We start from the raw sequence: 21,087 nt of genomic DNA on the forward strand, positions 1-21,087 counted from the left end.
AACTCTCCTCCTGTTCTCTCTGTGTTGTCATCTGTTGGATCAGTGTGTGTTGTGGTTCTACTGGTGTTACTGGTTCTGCTGGTGAATCTAGAGAAATTCTCTTAGAGGGACATGGAAGCAATTTCTTTACACAGGTTTCATATAAAGCATATTACAAAATGTATAGTTAAAATAAATAAAATGCAGTAAGTATACATGTTTCATATAAATATAGTCTATAACTTTATTTTCTTTAGCCCACATAATTTCAACATTTCAGTTACATAAAACATGTCTATTTTGATTTTATGTACTGTATCATCTATATAAGAAATAAGTATGTAGATTGAGTACAAAATCAGGAAAGATACACAACATGAAGTGGTTCATATACAAACATTTTTTTGCCTACTTTTCATTTTACCTTTGTATTTCACCTTCACATTTTATGCCTTGTTTGGTATCATTCTTTTCAGCTCAACCTCACATGTCTGAATTAACAGTTATTTTTTGTAGTAACATAACTGATCTAAAAATCACATAACGTTAAAACCAAGTGGGGAAAAAACAAACACTTTTACTGTAAAAACCACAGACATGCTTAGTGAATGATTTCCATAATGTGAAATGCAAATAGAAATTTTATATTAAAAAAAGCTATGCACAAATTTTGTAAACAATAAAGTTATATACAACTATGATCCTAAAACTGCATCTGGAGTTTTTTGTATTTTGTTAAAAATACAAAAACTAAAATGAAAGAACAATCACGTGTCACAATAAGAAGGCACACAAACTGTTTGTGCCAGTGCAAAAATTAGCTTGTCTGCAACAAGACAGAGGAGAACACAACAGTGATAGACCCTGCAGGCCTGACAGCAGGAGGTGTATCACTCCTCCCGTTTTCCACCTGGAGACAGTGTTACACTGCAGTCTTTGGTGTACTCCCCGCTGCAGTCGAAATCTGAGTGCAATCCAACAATGACAGTTTACTGTCATTTAAAGACAGACACAAAGATCAGGGTTAATCAGGGATAATCAGGGATAATCAAGAATGATCGTGTGTATAACAGTGGTGCTGTTAGAGCAGTTCAGTCGGGAGCAATGACAGTGATCTGCACTTCTTCTCATTTCTATGTCAGTCACTGCTGGATGAAGCTCTTTTCTCCACTCAACTTTCCAGTTGCATGCCCCAGTCACAGACTGCTCTGTTTAATCACTTAGTTTCCACCTGCAGAGAGAAAAAGACAGAGGGGAGATAAATGTGTTTTCTCATCAGTTGTTAGTCAGATTCAGCATATCTAGTATAACGGTGGGGATTTTAATCCATTTCGGAGCAACAGCAGAGCAGCTGTGCAGCACTGCTCCTCTTAGTTCTAGTCCTTTTCAGCTCTAGTATGAATGTTTTGAAGTGGATACAACGTCCTGTGTTCGAGTTCAACCAGTCTCGGTGGGATTGACACACTGAGCTTACATTTCGCACATTCCTAGACTGTTAGCATCAGCCCTATTTGCTCTATAGATTTCTTTTAAGGTACAGTAGTAATAAGATCATTAGACTTGCGATATTTTTATTTGTTTAGAGTAGTTAGTCTGCATATTAACTGTAACAATTATAGTACTGCTGAAAGCAGAATGGAGCGATTCCAACTGTCTGCTGACCTCAGAGTCTCCAGTTTAAAATCTGGGCTGTTCACAAGATCACACAGCTGCTTCACTCCTGAATCCACCAGGCTGTTGTCACAGAGATCCAGTATCCTCAAATGAGAGGGGCTGGACCTCAAAGCAGAGTCGAGAGAAGCACAACTCACAGCTGACAACCTGCACTCCCTCAATCTGAAAAACAAATAAAACATGCAAATTAAATCTCACCACCTGAAAACATTCAGCACTTCACAATATGTTAACATATGAAGAAGGTTCAGAATGTAGACGTTTAGAAAGAGTGAAGCACAAAATGGCTAAAGATAAAAGGTAAACGTGATCTAAACACAACAGTCATTTGCTTTTATAGATATTTAAGAGTAAATTACTAGAGAATGGTAAAGGTAGTCAAAAGGTTTTAATTATGAAAGTTGTTCTGTTGGTTCAGCAAATGGACTAATTCATTGAAGAAGAAAACTGCATTTACCATGTAGATCCTCAGTTTGGCTCATTTTAATATCAGCCTTATGTCTGCAGATTAGCATCAGTATGTGACATTCATCCAAGCACAACTAATACATTGTGACTGACCTCAGAGTCTCCAGTTTACAGCGTGAGCTCTCCAGGAAGCCACACAACTCCATCACTCCTGAATCCTGCAGGTTGTTCCCACTTAGGTCTAGATGCTTCAGATGAGAGGGGTTGGACTTCAGTGCTGAGCCCAAGGACGCACAGTGGATCTTGGACAAGCTGCACCAACTCAGCCTGAAAAGGAGAATGAATTTTGCTCGATAAAAATAGTTTTTAGTTCTTATGTGGGTCTTTGTGCACAAAGTTAAACCTCCCAAACATATTTTCAAAAGCACATTATTTCATACAAATTAATTTGAGTATTCACAGTAACCAGAACGTGCTGTGAAGCACTGATCAGGTTGAAACTAAAGTTAACCTCAAACACAGCTGTTTGCAATATATAGAAAAGTTGAATAATATACTGCATTAACCTCAGAGTCTTCAGTCTACAGTCTGGGTTCTCCAGGAAACCACACAGCTGCATCACTCCTGAATCCTGTAGCTTGTGATTGTAACTAAGGTCCAGCTCTATCAGATGTGAGGGATGGGACTTCAGAGTAGAAATCAGGGAAGCACAGCTGATTTCTGATAACCTACAGAAAACTAACCTTAAAAAGCAAGAAAGAAAGAAATTCAGTCTTTACTTACAGGAAATGTGCATTACACTAGAAACATTGTCCTGTAATAGTGTTTACAACCTTGTCCTTTGATGATTAAATCACTGTAGAAAACAAACAATTTAAAAGTGTTTGTAAAGCATAGCAGCCACCTTTGTTAATTGTACACTGTGGTCAAAAGTTTACATGCACTTTATCCTAAACTACATCTATTGATTTCTGATAGAATTTTAAACATGATCTCTCTCTAATAATGGGCTGTTACCACAGCCTTTAAGGCAGCAGTAAGTAATTTAAGGCTTACAATAAGAGATGAGTCATCTGTGTGCGTACCCTGTTATACCTCAGGTCAGTTCTATTTATACAGAGTGGGCCATTTATATAGATACACCGTAATAAAATGGGATGGTTGGTGATATTAAAGTCCTGTTTGTGGCACATTAGTATATGTGAGGGGGCAAACTCCTCAAGATGGGTGGTGACCATGGTGGCCATTTAGAAGTCGGCCATCTTGGATACAACTTTTGTTTTTCAATAGGAAGAAGGTCACGTGACACATCAAACTTATTGGTAATGTCACAAGACAAACAATGGTGTGCTTGGTTTCAACGTAACTTTATTCTTTCATGAGTTCTTTACAGGTTTCTCTTTGTTCACAGCCATTGACATGTCGAAGAGGTTAACACGTGAGGAGCGGATCGTTTTTTTTTTTTTCTTAAAAAAAAAACCAAAACCCTGCCACTCACTTTTTCTCTCCATTAAGTGAGTCGTCTTAGACTTGATGTCAATGCCTACCTCAGTTGCACTGACTGTCACAGTTCTATGTTGGTGGATGTTGTTAGTTTATTCAAATATTGTGCACTAAATAGCAAAGATGTTTTTAATGCCCCTTGTGTTGTTCAAAGCGGCAGAGTTTACAACAAACTGAAAATGATACTTGAGTTGCACTGACACTGTTTAATTTTTTTTTCATAATTATTTATTCTGTAATGTGTTGCATACAACATGCTTTCATTTTAAATAAATTTTAATTCCAAACCAGTCTCTTGTTTTTTTTGTGTTTTTTTTTTAATCATAGGACTAAAGCTGTTACTTGTAAATTTAAATCATGTTTTTATTAAGTACTCGGTATTGGTATCGGGGAGTACTGAAATGTAAGTACTTGTACTCGTATTCCCAAAAAAGTGGTATTGGTGCTAATAATAATCCAGGAACCACCAAGGCTCAAGCCTTTCAATTAACTGGAAAGAACTGGAACACCCATGTCACTGTCCACAATTAAGCCAATTTTATTTTGGTAAGGACTGAGAGGAAAGAGGAAGAAGCCTCTGGTCCAAAATCGACAGTTTCAACATCAACTGAAATTTGCATAGGACTACATGGAAAAACCAAATGGTCAGACAAGACAAAGATTGAACTATAGAGCTAAGGAGTGAAGATGATCCCAACACATTCAACTAGACTTTTGTTGGAATGGATAAAGCAGGCTAACATTATGCTTCTGGAATGGCCTTCCTAAAGCTCCAGCCTAAACCCTATTGAAGACTTTTGCACTAGGCTTTAAAACTAGGTCCACGCCAGCAGATGCACTGTAATATTTCTGCCATGCAGAGCGGTCAAATATCCATTCAGAATGATACCACATATGTGTTTTCAGCTACCAAAGCATCTGGTCAAGATGTACCTTGCTAATGGACATTTAACCAAATATTAGTGGGGTGTGTACGTATTTAAGCCTATAAAGTAGATACACTCTTGTGTGGATTTGAGAAAATCCAAATGTCAAACTGCTACACTGAGTACTCAAGCCATTAAAGATGTACGCTGTATCATTCCACCCAAGTAAAAGAATAAATAATTAAAAGCCCAAAATATCTATGACTTTGTCTTATTTAGTTTATGCACACTTTCAACAACAACTGTATGTGGTGTCATTATTCATAAGCATGAATGTGGGTATGTTTCATCTACTCTATTTTAAAAGAGAAAAAATTATTTCCCCAACATTATAGCATGATCAGTAAGGAATAGTTAATTAATAACAAAGCTACAAGCTTGCATATTTATATTTTAAAAGGTAAAATGGAAACTGATACTTAATCACAGCTAAGATTAAAATCCAGTCTCAAAATACATTTCAATGGGCAAAAGTAATTTATAAGAGCAAGTTCTATGGAGTCAATGACCTCACCTCAGAGTCTTCAGTCTACAGTTTGGACTGTCCAGACCAGTTGATAGTAACGTCACTCCTGAATCATGCAGATGGTTGTTGCTCAGGTCCAGTACTGTCAAATGTGAGGGTTCGGACTTGAGAGCTGAAGCCACAACTTCAAAATGAGGGTCTAAGAGTCCACAGTTATGAAGTCTGTGAATACATATTAATGTAGTTTAATATTAAATTTATTACAGTGGGCTTTCTAATACCCGGATTGAGATGTTGGGCTAATATCTTAATACAACAAATGTAAAAATTCAACAATATAGATTAACTGCTATCTGCTGCCATTTATGAAAAGAAAAGTAATGAAAAAAATAATTAATTATGAATATTTTTTTTAATTGAATTATCTCACATGTTTGATGCTTAGAAGATGACCTGAAGGTAATTAGGTGCTAGTATAGAAAAGGGTATGGTACCAGCTAGATAAAGTTCGGCTTAATGAACAACTCAGATTCTGGAACCAGTCTACCAGAGACGGGCTGGACTCTGTTCCACTCTGAAGTTGCCCTGATTGTAAGACAACTGGCTTGTAATCAGGACAACTTCAGAGTGTGGGCATACCTACTCACTGCAGTGGATGACAGGTTTATTTCCCCGTGCCTTTGTGTCGCTAATGGAAAGCAAACATCAACCTGGCCACGGTAACATAAGGTGTTCACAGTTGATGTTATGTGATGTAACTCTACCCTGAATATAATTTGCCCTGTAATATGTCGCAAGGTAAATACAGGTAATTAGAGCAATCAAACTGTTATGTTAATCATAAAAGTATTATTTTATGGTATGTAACTCTGAAGGGAGTTAAAATATTTTTCAGAGTTCTAATTTTCTGGAGGCCTGTGAAGGTAGCATAAAACGGGACCTTGCATGGGGAGATGCACGAGGTTAGCTGAACCTAAGTGAGAGACTCGGCTAGTTTTACTGAGGTTAACTAGCACAAAAGAGTGTGACTACAAAGCTAACCGTGTGGGAGCTTCGCAACAGAGTGTGGGTGAAGTGACTTTTTGTTTCAATGGTCGCACCACCGTGCTGTGTTTCCAGCTACGACCGCCGAGGCTAAAGGCTAGCCCGGACTGCTTGGCTTCGCCAAGGAGGCAGCCGCTATGGACTGTCAGAGAGCTGGACAGTGACTCGCTAACGCGCTGTAGCAGAGACAGCATCGGGTCCGCAGGGAGTGGATTTAGTGTGGGACTGGTGAAGGCGACCTACCGAGCAACGGAACTGTAAGTCAGACTTTTGTGCTCTTACTGGGGAGAAGAGGATTTTTCGCCATCGTCCGGCGTGAGCAGCAAACAGGCCTGCAACAAGTGTGAATGTGAGTGTGTGTGGGGCCCATGTGTGAATATTGTATGTTTAGTGGATTTATATAGCGTGTTTTGGAGTGTATATTAGTGAGTCACTTACCAAAAGGTGATAACATAAGTTGGGTTGTTTAATATAATTTGAAAGGGAATTATTTCATTTATACAGTGTATTTCATTTGGTTAAGGAATTGGAATATCATTTGAGTTTAAAAAAGGGATGTGTTGTACAGTATTTGTCTCTGCCCTTACGTTCAGTAAACGTTTCGTTTGGGTTAAAGAGTTGTCTGGGGTCGTTTCTTTACTACTGGTTAAGTTTAACTTGTGTGTGGTAGAAGTATCGGATTTTGTATTCGGTATCGGCAAGTACTCAGATCCAAGTATCGGTATCGGATCGGTTTGAAAAAATTGGTATCGTTGCATCCCTAGTTAGCAGTGATATGGATGCTACACTAGTCTTTTAAAGTAAAGAGTGCAAGAAACACACTGTTAATTTACTGGTGAACATACACTCTGAGTAGTGAACCGTGACTTAATTTGCTATAGTGCTGATCAATATGGTGGGATTAAAATTGCAAATAGAATGGCTACTTGGCTAACTGATGCAATGAATGAAAGGGAGAACACCATTAGTGTGTCTTGATGCATGCTTGATCATCCGAATGAACAAAATCATTTTCCATAGGAGAACCATTTCATCCCTCAGCCAAGGGACTTCTTCAGACGTTTCTCCCACTGACAATGTTACATCCAAAAGAATGAAATCAACATTTTGAGACGATTCACTGGATTATTCAACGGATTAGTGTGGCCCAGATAGAAAAACAAGAGGCACAGAGCTGTATTTATACACTCTGGGGGTGGTAATCTGCTACACTGTTATCTAAACAGTTCACTCTTGGAGAAACAAGAAACTTATATGATGGCCTTCATTTATAGAAAAATAGATACGTGCATAACCATCCACTTTCAGTAACAGGAGCATATGTAATCACTATGTAATATTAACTGCACAATCACTTCTTTTGACAAAGATGGTGATCTAACTTACATAGCCTTTCTGCAGTTCCTCACTGCTGGGAACAGCCTCAGTCTTCCCTGCTCTGATGTGTTATACTTCCTCAAGTCTAACTCATCCAGAACCTGCTCTGACATCTGCAGCATGTAGGCCAGAGCGGAGCAGTGGATCTCAGATAGCTCCTCCTCTGATCTGTTATCTGACTTGAGGAACATTTGAATGTCCTGATGGACTGAGAGGTCATTCATTTCCATCAGACAGTGGAAAATGTTGATGCTTCTGTCAGGAGAGATTTCCTCACTACTCATTTTCTTCAGGTTTTCGATGACACTCTGGATGGATTTTGAACTGTTGTCCGTCTGACCCAGCAGACTTCCTAAGAGTCTGTGATTGGGGTCCAGACAGAGGCCATGAAGGAAGCGAACAAACAGGTCCAGGTGGCCATTTTTACTTTGGAGTGATTTCTCCATAACTCTGCCTAGGAAAACTTTCAGTGAGCTCTTATCTTCACTGCTTTCATCGTACCTTTTTTTTTCGAAGTAATCATCATTTGTTGATTTATCTTCATCATCCCAAATACCGACATAATCATCTACATTAAAATCATCATGACGCCAACATCATCATCATAATCATCTATATCATAGTCATCATGATGATCGTCATCATCATCTCTATCATCATCATCTCTATCATCATAATCATCTATATCATAATCATCATGATGATCGTCATCATCATCATCATCATCTCTATCGCCGTCATCATAATCATTTATATTAAAATCATCATGACTATCTCGATCATCATCATAATCTGATTCTTCGTGATTTTCATCTTCATCACTATCATATTTGTTATCACGTCCATTAGTATTTTTCTGCAAATCCTCACTGTTTTCTTTTCCTAGGAAGCCCTGCAGCACCTCGGTCTTCTTATTGGTGTAACAGTGGAACATGTAGACTGCAGCCAGAAACTCCTGAATGCTCAGATGAACAAAGCAGTAAACTGGTTTCTGGAAGATTCCACACTCCTTTTTGAAGATCTCTGTACACACCTGAGTACACTGAGGCCTCTGAGACATCCAGACCACACTGCTTCAAGTCTTCTTGGTAGAACATGATGTTTCCTTTCTCCAGATGTTCAAATGCTAGCCTCCCCAGCTTCAGAAGAACTTCCCTGTCAGCCTCCATCAGCTCCTGTGGACTTGTCTCAACAAACAATTTCTCATGTCCCTCATGGTATTTGTTTTTCTTCCTCTTTGTCTGAACCAGCAGGAAGTGTGAGTACATGTCAGTCAGGGTCTTGGGTAGCTCTCCTCTCTGCTCTGTAGTCAACATGTGCTCCAGAACTGTAGCAGTGATCCAGCAGAAGACTGGGATTCTACACATGATGTGGAGGCTCCTGGATGTCTTCATGTGGGAGATGATTCTGCTGGACAGCTCTTCATCACTGAATCTTCTCCTGAAGTACTCCTCCTTCTGGGCGTCAGTGAAGCCTCATACTTCTGTTACCCTGTCAACACATGTAGGAGGGATCTGATTGGCTGCTGCAGGTCGGGAAGTTATCCAGATAAGAGCAGAGGGAAGCAGATTCCCCTCGATGAGGTTTGTCAGCAGCTCACTGACTGATGACTTCTGTGTGACATCAGACACAAGCTTCATGTTGGTAAAATCCAACAAAAATCTACTTTCATCCAGACCATCAAAGATGAACAAAAGATTACACACGGCAAGCTTCTCTGCTGTGACGCTCTGTAATGCTGGATAGAAAACATGGATCAGCTCCAGGAGACTGTACTGCTCATCTCTGACCAAGTTCAGCTCCCTGAATGAAAGCAGAACCACCGCACTGACATGTTGGTTCTCCAAGCCCTCTGCCCAGTCCAGAGTGAACTTCTGCACTGAGAAGGTTTTTCCAACACCAGCGAAGCCATTCGTCAGAACCACTCTGATGGGTCTCTGTTTATCAGGCAAGGCTTTAAAGATGTCTTGGCACCTGATTGGAGTGTCATGGAGAGCTTCTATTTTGGAAGCCGTCTCCAGCTGCCTCACCTCATGTTGGATACGAACCTCTTCACTCTGTCCCTTTGTGATGTAGAGGTCAGTGTAGATCTTGTTGAGGAGAATTTTAGGTCCCGTTTCATCAGTTCCTTCAATCACATGTTGACACCGTCTCATCAAACTGATTTTATGTTCATCTGAAACCTCCTGTAAACCAACATTTGCTGAAAGACAAAAATGTGATACCGTCATCCTTTTCTGGAGCCATAACTCCTCTAAAATGAGTTATTTTTTCTTTCCATAATTAAACAAATTTGTTAGAAGACATAAAATAAATATAATTTTTCTATCAGTCTGCAGGGGGTCTACCAGTGTTTGTGATACATGAAAACGCAGAAACAGCAGACTGAGCCTCAGTAGATAAGCTGAATGTGCATGTCTAAACCGATCACTGCCTCAGTTCCTTCATCACTACATTTTTGAGGACTGCATTGTTTAAGAAGCAGAAAATAGCCATCTGTTGTTGTGGATTTCTGCTTTTAAAAACTACTGAAATTCTTCAGGAAAATATTCAGAATCTTGGTGTTTAACAGTCTAATAAATATCAATCTAAATAAATAAATGAACTCCTCAGTGAATTGCCATCTTATTGCAGTGAATGGGTACTGTGTTTTCAACATTGGTTCGGGGTTCCCACCCTGAAATCAGGCCACAAGAGAATAAGGAGGAACAGCCTGCCTGACCTGATTCTGAGAGGTTTTCTGTTATCAGACATCTGTGCTAACGGCAGTTTGCACATAATAAACACAAATTTCAAGCATAAGGGTGTTCATAAGAGACGCATGTGACCAGGACACCCCTGGTGGCAGGTTGATGATTGATTTTGTAGTTGTATCATCAGATCTGCAGCCATTTGTTCTGGACACTCAGCTAAAGCGTGAAGCTGAAATGTTAACAGATCACCACCTGGTAATATGCTCATCAATCAGGTGGTGGGCAAAAGACTGGACAGATCTGGTGTACCCAAACGTATAGTCATGGTGTACTGGGAACATCTGGCAGGGGAAGCCATCCATTGGGAATATTGAGTACTTTTCAGGGTCATGGGGGAGCTGGAGCCTATCCCAGCGGTCATAGGGCGAGAGGCAGGGTACACTCTGGACAGGTCGCCGGTCTGTCTAACACACAGGGACAGACAACCATTCGCCCTCACATTCACACCTATTGGCAATTTGAACATTCAATTAACCTATATTTGTATGTTAATCAATAAATCAATTAAATCAATAAATTGCCACAAACTGCATGTCTTTGGACTGTGGGAGGAAGCCGGAGAACCCACGCAAACACGGGGAGAACATGCAAACTCCACACAGAAAGACTCGGGCCTGATGGTGGAATTGAACTCATGACCTTCTTGCTGTGCGCTAACATTGCTAACCACCGTACCACTGTGCTGCTGTGGAAAAATGTTAATATTTCCATCAGGTTTTTAGAAATGAGTCCATCAGCAGACAAGTGTTCAGTCTTACTTGGTACACAGCTGCTCTGATTAGCTGTCTGTAGTCCAGCTCTGGTTCTGGATCTTTTTCCACACTGGGGACAAGAGGAGTCTTCTGATGAAGCCAACTGGTCCCAGTATGAGGAGATGCACTGTCTGCAGAACCAGTGTCCACAACTGGTAGAGACTGGATCCTTCAGGACGTCCTGACACACAGCACAGCAGGACAGCTGCTCCTCCTCACATACACCACTCCTTTTCCTCTTTCTGTGAACACATTTCTTTATTAGTAAAACATCCAGATTTGACATTATAATGCATTCTAACAGCCTTTAACTAACCTTTATTCTCACAGCATGGTGAGCTTTAGATGTAAATAAAATTACAGAAAATTCTCATGGAAACAATATTCAAAACTTCAGATATTCAGCCTGAATTTATTTAATAAAACATGAAAACATTATCCTGGCTTCTCCCTCTGACACAATTTTCACACACACACAGTGGGAAGAAAATAAAATTGTATGTCTGGCATGTACAAATTACAAATCAAATTCTTGTGCAGGATAAGAACATCGTTATGATCCAGAATCATGTCTGCTCTTTTTTTGTCTCCTCCCATCAGAGGAGTAGACCAAGTTGTGTGGTTTGTATTGTATGCCACCAATTATTTTTGCAAATAGCTAATTGTGAATATTACATTGTATATAATTGAGCGCCGCAACAGTGAAAAGCTTTTTTTTGTTTAACTTTTTTCTCCTTATTGGTTAATGGCTTTGTTTAGAGATTTGTCTTTTGTTTGTTTTTTATGTTTGGTAAGGTAACACTAGGCAATATTAGGCTACGTCCACACATACACGGGTATTTTTGAAAACGGAGATTTTCCGTTTTCGTTTTAAAAAATAATCCTGTCCACACGTAAAGGCAGAAATGAAGGAAAACGTTGCTAGGAACATGCCAAAGCAGCAGGTGGCGCTATATTCCTAACCGTGTAGAAATGTTGGCCAATCAGAAGTCTAGAAGCCTCGGTGGGAAATAGTAAACAAAGCTGGGGCATAGAAGCAGAACCGAGTCGTATGTGTGGAGGGACAGTAACTGTGTGTGTATATGTAAGCATTTAAACACTGCAGAGAGGACAATTAACAGTATTGTAGAAATTCATTTCACCGAAACAAAACGTGGCGCACAGTGTGACGTCAAAAAAGGCGCACACCTTTGACGCTGCGTTTTCTCCGTTTTTCTCGTCCACACGTAAATGAAAAAACGGAGTTTTAGAAATATCCACCCTGGCCGGAGTTTTTAGAAATCTCCGTTTTCAGTGACCGAAATCGCCGTTTACGTGTGGACGAAAGGTGCAAACGCATAGAAAAATCTGCGTTTTCAAAAATACCCGGGTACGTGTGGACATAGCCTTAGAGACTTTTGTTTCTTGTTTTGGCATTTTTCTCACTACTGACCCTGATAAACTGCTGAATGACCTGTTGATTTGCTGTGTTGCTGCCCTTTTCTTGGGTGTGGTTGGAGTTGGGAGTTGTGCATCATGTTATGTCCAGGTTAGGACGGGAACTTAACATTAATGAGGCACATTCCCCGAAAAACTCATTCTAACACTCTTTCACTGAGGTTTCTTGTGGGAAAGAGAAAAGAGAAAGAGGCAAAGCTGTCAATTTACTGGTCACTCTACTGATCAATTTCCATCTCCAACCTGTGGCCACAAAGCTGAAGGTAGGGACAGAAAGAACAAGCTTGCAGAAGCATCGCCCAAAAAAGATGAATGCCCTATGGTGTTTCACAGTCTAGCCTTATGCCCCCTTTCCACTATCACCTACTCGGCTCAACTTCTCGACTCTACTCCACTGTGCTATGATATTTTTCCTTAACAACAACTGAGTAAAAGTTCAATGTGGGTGGGCTTATTATAACAATGCAGCCCAAAGGTCCCATGATGTTCTTTGTATGAGACACAAACCTAAGACAACAATGGAGGACATCGAGGTGATGGTATACCTGGTGTTAACTGATGGTAAATGTCTGCACGACATCATCGCACTATAGTGTTGGTTTGTGTGTAACCATTTTCCTTTTTGTTGGGTTTAAAAAAAAACCAAAACAAAACAAAAAATTGTATGTTTGCTTGTTGTAGAGGAATCACTCTCATGACATCAGGTTCTTACTTTGTGTCAGAAGATCCAAGTTCATTACTGAAGTATGGAGATTCATCTTTGGACCAGTCACTCTTCATAGACATACAGCTGGATACCTGATATGCTTTTCTCTGATCTCTGCAAACAAAGATATTTTTATTAATTTCACTTAAAAATAAGATTTTTCCTCAAAGTTAGATGGACAGGCTAGAGTTCATGGAACAGAAGAGCAGCAGGTAGTGCTGGTACTGCAGTCGAGTTGTTTCTTTTTCTCTCAACTCTTTGGTGAATAAAAACAGAATTAATTTTACGAATGTCATCTACTTAATAAAAGTGTGAATCACAATGCAGTCAGCCACCTGTGGAACACATCATAGATGCTAGGCAATCTAAGCAGTATAGACTGCATATTCCCTGGTGGTGCTCTGACTTGGTATTGCCTCTGTCTCTTCCTGTTCCAATAAACAGAGTTGTGAATAGCTTATTTATATGGTTCATTTAATTAAAAACTATTTAAAAACTCTTTCATAATGTAATCTTTATGTGCTTTGTCCAAAGACCAAACACAATTGAATCACCTACTAATTATATCTTAGTCTTAGCTTAGCTCATAGTCAACTCACTAGCAGCATGGCCTATTCCCCTGTCGCTGCTTCACAGTCCTGCTCTGTGTGTAAAATGTTTAGTTATTCCTCAGCTTCTTTTAGTTAATACTGGTAGTTCTAATAAATTTAGCCTTTTTTCAGCTCTGGAGGCCAGGACCAATGACTTGGAGACCCAGCTCCGAACCTTTGAAAAACACATGGCCAGCCAGGCCCCTGAGAAAAGGTGAGAAGGGGGCATAGGGGCCAGAGTAGGAGACATTAAGAAAAGGAAGGTCACTCCTCTGGTCCCCTTCCCAGTTGGATCAGGAGTGACACATTTAGCTGCATGTTCTCCTTAAATTGCTGGTGGTCTAAGTGGTGTCCAAAAAACAATGTGGGCTTTGTAGATAATTGGGAAACTTTCTAGGGAAAGGCTTGTCTTGTTAAGACAGACGACATCCAAAGCTGGCTTTCGATTAACTCATGAAATGAAGAGGGAATTCTGGGCTTGGTAATATCCTACTGTAACCAGGTTTCTGTGAGGCGGAATGTGGTGCCAGCGTGTGGGATGGTGCCAGTGTGTATGGCTTGCAATAAGTCACTGTTTGTTTGTTTGCTGTTTCTCAAGATGTCAAACCTATGGTTTACAATTGTTAAACTCTCCTGGTATGTTGAAGCCTTTGTCCAAATTTTATACAGTGATCAATAATAATAATTCTAATACTAATACTACTACTACTACTACTACTACTACTACTACTACTACTAATAATAATAATAATAATAATAATGATGAGGTACTATTTTTTTTTGGGGGGGGGGGGGGGGGGGGGGTTCAAGACTTCAAGAGTTCAAGACTTCAGGCTGCCATTGCCAGCAAAGAGTTTTCATCCAAGTATTAGAAATTAACATTTTATTTTCAGTTATATAATTTGTTCAATGACGTTAGAGCCCCTGAAATTATGGGATTGTGTTAGAAAATGCTTTAGTTTCTCATATTTTAATGCAATCTTTTCATTAAATCTATATTTTCTCTCTCTCTGCTGCTTTTGACCAGTTTGAGCCGTGAGTCACTTGAATCAGGCCTATTTCCTTTCTTCTGGAAAAATGTGTTTACAGTCAAATGATGTCCTTGAGGTTTAAGTCTGATTTAAGTCTCTTCATAGAACAGAAGCTGCACCATTGACAATTTTTATGACAGCCTCCTGGCTACAGATTCAGGGGTGGGATCTAAGTTCTCTTAGACTAAACAGCTGCTTTTGACCCAGTGAATCATAATATTCTAATATCAATATGTTGGGATTCATGCCACTACTCTGGAGGGGTTCAGCTCATACCTGTCTCTGAGAACTTTTTGAATTCATCTTTAAGATTTCAGATCTTCTGCTCTATTAGCTTATGGGGTTCCACAGGGCTCAATACTTGGGCCTCTGTTTTCTCTGTACCTATTGCTACTTGGTTCCATTCTTAGAAAGCACAAATGGCTTTCTACTGTTAAGCAGATGATGCTAAGTTTTATGTACCCCTAAATCAGATGGTTGCCTACAACAGACCTCAAGAAAACTTAAGCATGAATGGCTTTAAAAAATAATAAATAAACACATTGGACATTCAGATTCATGTCGTGGTGAAATCTGGCTTCTTTCAGCTAAGATAATCAGCTAAAATAAATTCCATTCCAACAAAAGACCACTTTAAAACAGTAATTCAAGCTTTTATCACAACTTGGTTTACCACAACTTAACTCTTTGAGCTGCTGCACTTGCACCGTCCTTCCCAGTCACTCAGATCAGCTGACTAACTGCTCTTGGATGTGTTAGGATCAGATGAGTCATGGCATTGCCATACTGGGTCCATGATTGTTGAATTGATTGCCATTTCAGATTGCCTCTTCACTGACAATTTTAAAATCCCATCTTAAAACCTACCTCTTCAGCTTTGTGTTTGACCCAGTTTGACAAGCTAATGTTCATTTATTTTACCTTTTTATACTTTTGTTTTACTCATGTTTAACTGTACCTTGTACTGTATTACTGCATTTTGCATTTTTATTTTATTGATTGTATAGTTTATTTTACATTTGTTTTATTTAGTTATTAAAAATGTATTTTGATGCATTTCTATTCTTTTTTTTCCTTGAGCACTTTGTTCAGTGGTTATTGCTTTTAAAGTGCTTTATAAATAATCTTGGCTTGGCATAAATCAATGTTGATCAAGCATGAAATCATTTACTAACATGGACTTAGAAGAGAGACCTATTGTTTCATAGTTATCCACTCTAACTTTTGATCTCTGCAGAAGATTATTACTCAGTTCTGAAATTAGTTCTTACCCTGTGTCTGAGGGTTCATTACTGAAGTATGGAGATTCTTCTTTAGACTTGTCACTCTTGATAGACACAGAGCTGGATACTGGAGATGCTATTTTCTGATTTCTGCAAAAAACAACCATGTTTTCATTCATTTCACGCTAAAAACTCATCGATTACCATTCAAATGTCTGTGGATGAATGTCTGATCGTTACTGAGGAAAAGATGGTACACCAAAAGTGGCTTGGGTTTTTTGCTACGTAGAACTAAGGCTGCCACAAACGATTATTTTGATAGTCGACTAGTCACCTTTTATTTTTGTGATTAGTCGACTAATCAGATCATGCACCCATTGGACATAAAACTTACAGCTTATTGCAAAAGCATGCATCTGCTCTTATATAACTATCATTAGCTTACAGCTTGAAGTGTTTAAGGTATGTGCTAACTTCTCATCTCACACTTCTGTTTAATCCATTTTCTGTTTGCCGTTTATTCAGTTGTGTAAAAACTAGAACTTTAATCTCAGCCAAACCAATTTACTCAGGAACAAATAAAACACTGAAAAAAGCCAAACAATAACATTTTTATGTTATCCAAGTGACTATATCATGTTTAACCTGGGTAGCGAAAGACAGCGGTGGGTTTGAAAACGATTTGCTGGGAGTTTGGTGTTCTCACCAGCTCTAGTACCCCAGCTAGATGGTAAATGGTCTGTATTTATATAGCGCTTTACATATCCAGTCATTCACACACTGGTGATGGCAAGCTACATTGTAGCCACAGCCACCCTGGGGCGCACTGACAGAGGCGAGGCTGCCGGACACTGGCGCCACCGGGCCCTCTGACCACCACCAGTAGGCAATGGGTGAAGTGTCTTGCCCAAGGACACAACGACCAAGACTGTTCGAGCCGGGGCTCAAACCGGCAACCTTCCGATTACAAGGCGAACGCCCAACTCTTGAGCCACGATCGCCCCAGCTATCGAGCTGGTGGTTAATGGATGTCTCCGAAAACGTCAGAGCGCTTTTGAAAATATGTGGTGTCTTGATAAACTGAGCAGATATTTGAGGTTTACACAGTTACATTGTCGACTGAAAATATGTTAAACATTCATTTTGTGATCCAGAAATAAGAGTGATATTAAAACTAAGTAGCTGCTGCCATTGTTGGAAACTGAGCAGGGTCGTGCTGGGCCGGCGCTATGAATTCTGGGATAGGGTTGGGATACACCAACCCCCTCCCTCAAATCTGGGGAAATGAAGGACGCATTTGTCGGCCGCATTTGGAGGAATCTTTGAATTTGGACTGCTTTTGTCCTTTTGTTAAGACGAAGAGGATAATGTAAGAAAGGTAATGATGGTGGAAAACTCCATGAGATTTTATAGTTTACTATGTTTCAAAGCAACACAAGGACAATAAATAGGATTAATCAAGATCATTAAAAACTCTTGTAATAAAGAAAGTAGGGGTGGGCGGTATAAACGTTATACGGTAGAAACAATACAAATCTGGCCAACGGTAGAGATTTTGACCATACCGCTCTACTGTGAAAGCCCATGTTGATGGTGTCATCAAACTGCGCCTCTTTTGATCGAAAGCATTGCAGCAGCTGCAAGCCGGGCAACAGTGATCGCAAAGAAACGAAGCATGTTGTGGAATATGAGGAAAGCCACGCTCCACTTCCACACCATTTATTCATTAGTGCGGAATTGGAGATTGGACCACATCGGGTCTGGGTGCAGTTTCCCCCTCCAGGGGCAAGGGTACCTAGACCCGGTTCTTAGAGTACGCTTGGGGAGTGTGATTGTGTGTACAGCGTCTCTTTATGTCTGTCTCCACGTTGGTTGAGTGTGGAGTAATTGCCTATGAGAGCATGAGGGTGGGAATGGATGTTTGTATTTGAGTGTGCCTGTATGTCTGTGTCTATATGTCAGGTTGGGTATCAGACGCCACCTCTCTGGGGACATCTCAGGCCCTCCAAGATTTGGAGGCCTATCTCCCCCCACCACTTCCCCTGCCGGTGGCAGACGCCCTCAGACATCGATGCGTTGGTGGTTCTTTGTGTCCGGGGGTGGGCGTCCGGGTACACACCGGCTCACTCCTTGGTGGCTGCTTATCGGGGCCTGGAACCTGGGGCTCGCTCGGGCCACTTCGGGGGTGGGGTGCCCTCGGCCTCTCGGCCTGGGGCTCGGTCACTCAGGCACAGCTGGCTGCCGGCGGAGCTCACGGGCACGTCACTGCAACCCCCCCTGGCTTCTGCTCCGCGGCTGCTGAGTGATCCCTCATCTGGGACTCTCCTTAGCTCTTTCTGGGACAGTGGCGCGGCTGCCCCTCTGTTGGTCTTCCTTGGTCTCTTGTGTTCTGGGGGCCTCTGGATGTCTGGAGTTTTGATCTCCTCCATACCTGCTTCATGCCCTGGAGGATGGGACTGTGGCCCCCCACACCCTCTAGCAGATCATTACATTAAGGAACCTTTTAAATACAAGCGCGCTCATGCTCACAGGTGTACACACAGGTGATCACACACACAAACTACACCCTTTTTGGCTCCTACCTCAAAGCACACTGTGCGCTGTCGATCTTACGTGCTGCACAATAATGTTTAATATTAAGTATTTAGTGTTATATTCCCATATATCATTGTGATGTTGTTTATTCTATTACTCTCGTTTTCTTCTGCTTGTTTTCTTTTTTCTTTCTCAACAGGTGATCCAGGTGATCGATATATGTATTTTTTGTCTGCTTATTTTGTTGGTTTTTGTTTTTTGCCCTTTATCCCCGTCCCTCTTCTCCGCTGTTTTTTGTTTTGTTTTGTTTTGTTTTTTCCCCCCTCTTTCTTTCTCCCTTTTCTTTTCCCCTGTCCCGTATCTAGCAAGTAAAAAAAATAAAATAAAATAAACAATAAAAGGTAAATCAAATGGACCATTACGGCAAGGCTGGGATGGTCCATTTGGTAAAGTAAATCCGTTGGGCATCTTTCTTCGCCTTTAGACAATAATTCTGATGGCAAAAGAACCAAACGGGACAGGTTTAAAAGAAAAAAAAAAAAAAAAAAAAAAAAAAAAAGAGATTTTGACCATACCGCTCTACTGTGAAAGCCCATGTTGATGGTGTCATCAAACTGCGCCTCTTTTGATCGAAAGCATTGCAGCAGCTGCAAGCCGGGCAACAGTGATCGCAAAGAAACGAAGCATGTTGTGGAATATGAGGAAAGCCACGCTCCACTTCCACACCATTTATTCATTAGTGCGGAATTGGAGATTGGACCACATCCGTAGAACTGTGTTCTTGTCTTTCCATCATTTACTTAATTGCTTAAATCAAATTACATCAAAAACTTCTGACACAACTTCATCTACTTCCAATGTCCATGGAGAGGATGAAAGAATTCACAATGCAGGAACTCCAGCAACACTTGAGGGAAGACCCTGATGGAGGCCACAATCCGAAACGTGTTGGTCAATTATTAAAGTTGTTGATCTTCCCTCAAGTGTTGCTGGAGTTCCTGCATTGTGAATTCAAATTACATACAACAATACAAATATTTGTAGGAAATATTTTAACATAAAGTTAACCATTAAGAACAAAAAATGAATAGAAATAATGAACATAAATCGTAAAGGAGTTAGCAGTAGTTCTCTTACCTTTTGTCTCCAGATCCAGGTTCAATACTGGAGGTTAGTAAATTTCCTTTGGACTGTTCACTCTTTATGGGCAGACTGCTAGACCCTGCAGACTCTGGTTTATCTGTCTCTTCCTCTACAGGAACACTCATCATGAATCTGAGAAGCAAACCACAAACACTAACGGTGAACTCAGAAAAAACCGCCAGTACAAGCAAGTCTGTTAAGTCAAACAAAGAGGAAGAAAATGAAGCGCCACACCCTAGAACTGAAGAAGCTTCTCGGGTGAGAGGTGAAGGGTCTTCAAGCAACCTAAAGAAGTCCAGACACTTTTCTTTCCAAGCTCTTTAGACTCTTTTATTTTGGCGCGTCTCACTTCTCTTCCTTTTTGTACCTGTATGGTTATGCAGGCTACGGTTCAATATGCGGTTGAGATTCATCAAGCTTTTAGTGCACCTCGTAAAAGCAGTGAACTATACTGCGCAGCAGCTGGACAGTGTAGTGGGAAGACCAGACACCTGTGGAGCGGAAATCACAAGTCCTGGCTAAGCCCTCCATGCCAAACATCCAAGCCCTGCAGGCTTCGCCCGCAGCTCTGTAGGATTGTATATATGACCAATAAAGCTCGTTTCCTCTCCCATAACACTTTCCTGACTTAGAGGCTGACAGGAAAACAAGACTGTTGTGTTAACACTCACCTTGCCTCGGCTTCACATTTCCTGCTTGTGCTCTCATTAGTGGTGGGCGGATCGATCCAAATATCGATAGTATCGATCCCAAGTCGGGATCGGTATCGGATCGATACTAGCCTGGTTAGATTGATTCTTTACTTTGAGTTCTGCTTGCTTGCTACGCTGTGCTTTCGGCAAAAACGAAACAGCCAGGTCGCTGGAATAGCCGCTCCTGTGACAGCGGAGAGCAGGGACACTTTGCCCCCCCCTTATGTTTCGGCGTTGCGCTGACACGTCACGTGACTTAGACACTTTGGGGGTTGTTAAGTTGTTTACATATTAATAATTGTTTTTGCTGTTGAGAATTTTAATTGTCATTTTTTAATAGTTTATCAACAGTATTTGTTTTAATTTGTTTACTGGTTTGCGTGCACTTAAGATTAAAAAAAAAAGAAAGAAAAAAGATCGCCACCACGGCAGACCCGATGGCATTTTCATGCTTCGCGCATCATTTATTCTTACAATAATCCCACGGTTGCTGTAACAGTACATTCAACGGTTGCAGCTCTCCGGCTGGCAGCCGTACACATCACCACCACCAAACCTGCAGCGGCATCGCAGAACACGCCCTGCCACATACCCCTTTGCCCGCTTCACCCCACCCCGCGAGCAGGCGAGGGAATCGGCCTGGACCGTCGGCGCCCCATGCCACGGCCCAGCGACGGGGAAGTGTCCACTCTGGCGGTCGCCCGCGCCTCCAGTGGAAGCCCGGGAGCTGGCCTGATGGCCACCCATATGGCAAGCAGAGGCGGCGGAGCAGGAGTGGAAGTGAGCCGGGGCTCAGAGGCAGCTGGGCAGACGGCCAAAGCGGACAGCATACCGCCCTCAGGCAGGAC

At 41.0% G+C, this 21,087-nt stretch overlaps 1 protein-coding gene and 1 pseudogene across 1 annotated transcript in view; one reads left to right on the plus strand and one right to left on the minus strand.

The window, feature by feature from the left end:
• LOC134623883 (CD226 antigen-like) overlaps nucleotides 1-21,087 on the plus strand; it is an 83,685-nt gene that overhangs the window by 27,300 nt on the left and 35,298 nt on the right. The gene's annotated exons all lie outside the window — the stretch shown is intronic.
• On the minus strand, nucleotides 1,488-20,249 carry LOC134624739 (protein NLRC3-like; annotated as a pseudogene).

This window comes from Pelmatolapia mariae, linkage group LG3_W (assembly GCF_036321145.2).
Source record: "Pelmatolapia mariae isolate MD_Pm_ZW linkage group LG3_W, Pm_UMD_F_2, whole genome shotgun sequence".
Taxonomy (NCBI): Eukaryota; Metazoa; Chordata; class Actinopteri; order Cichliformes; family Cichlidae; genus Pelmatolapia; species Pelmatolapia mariae.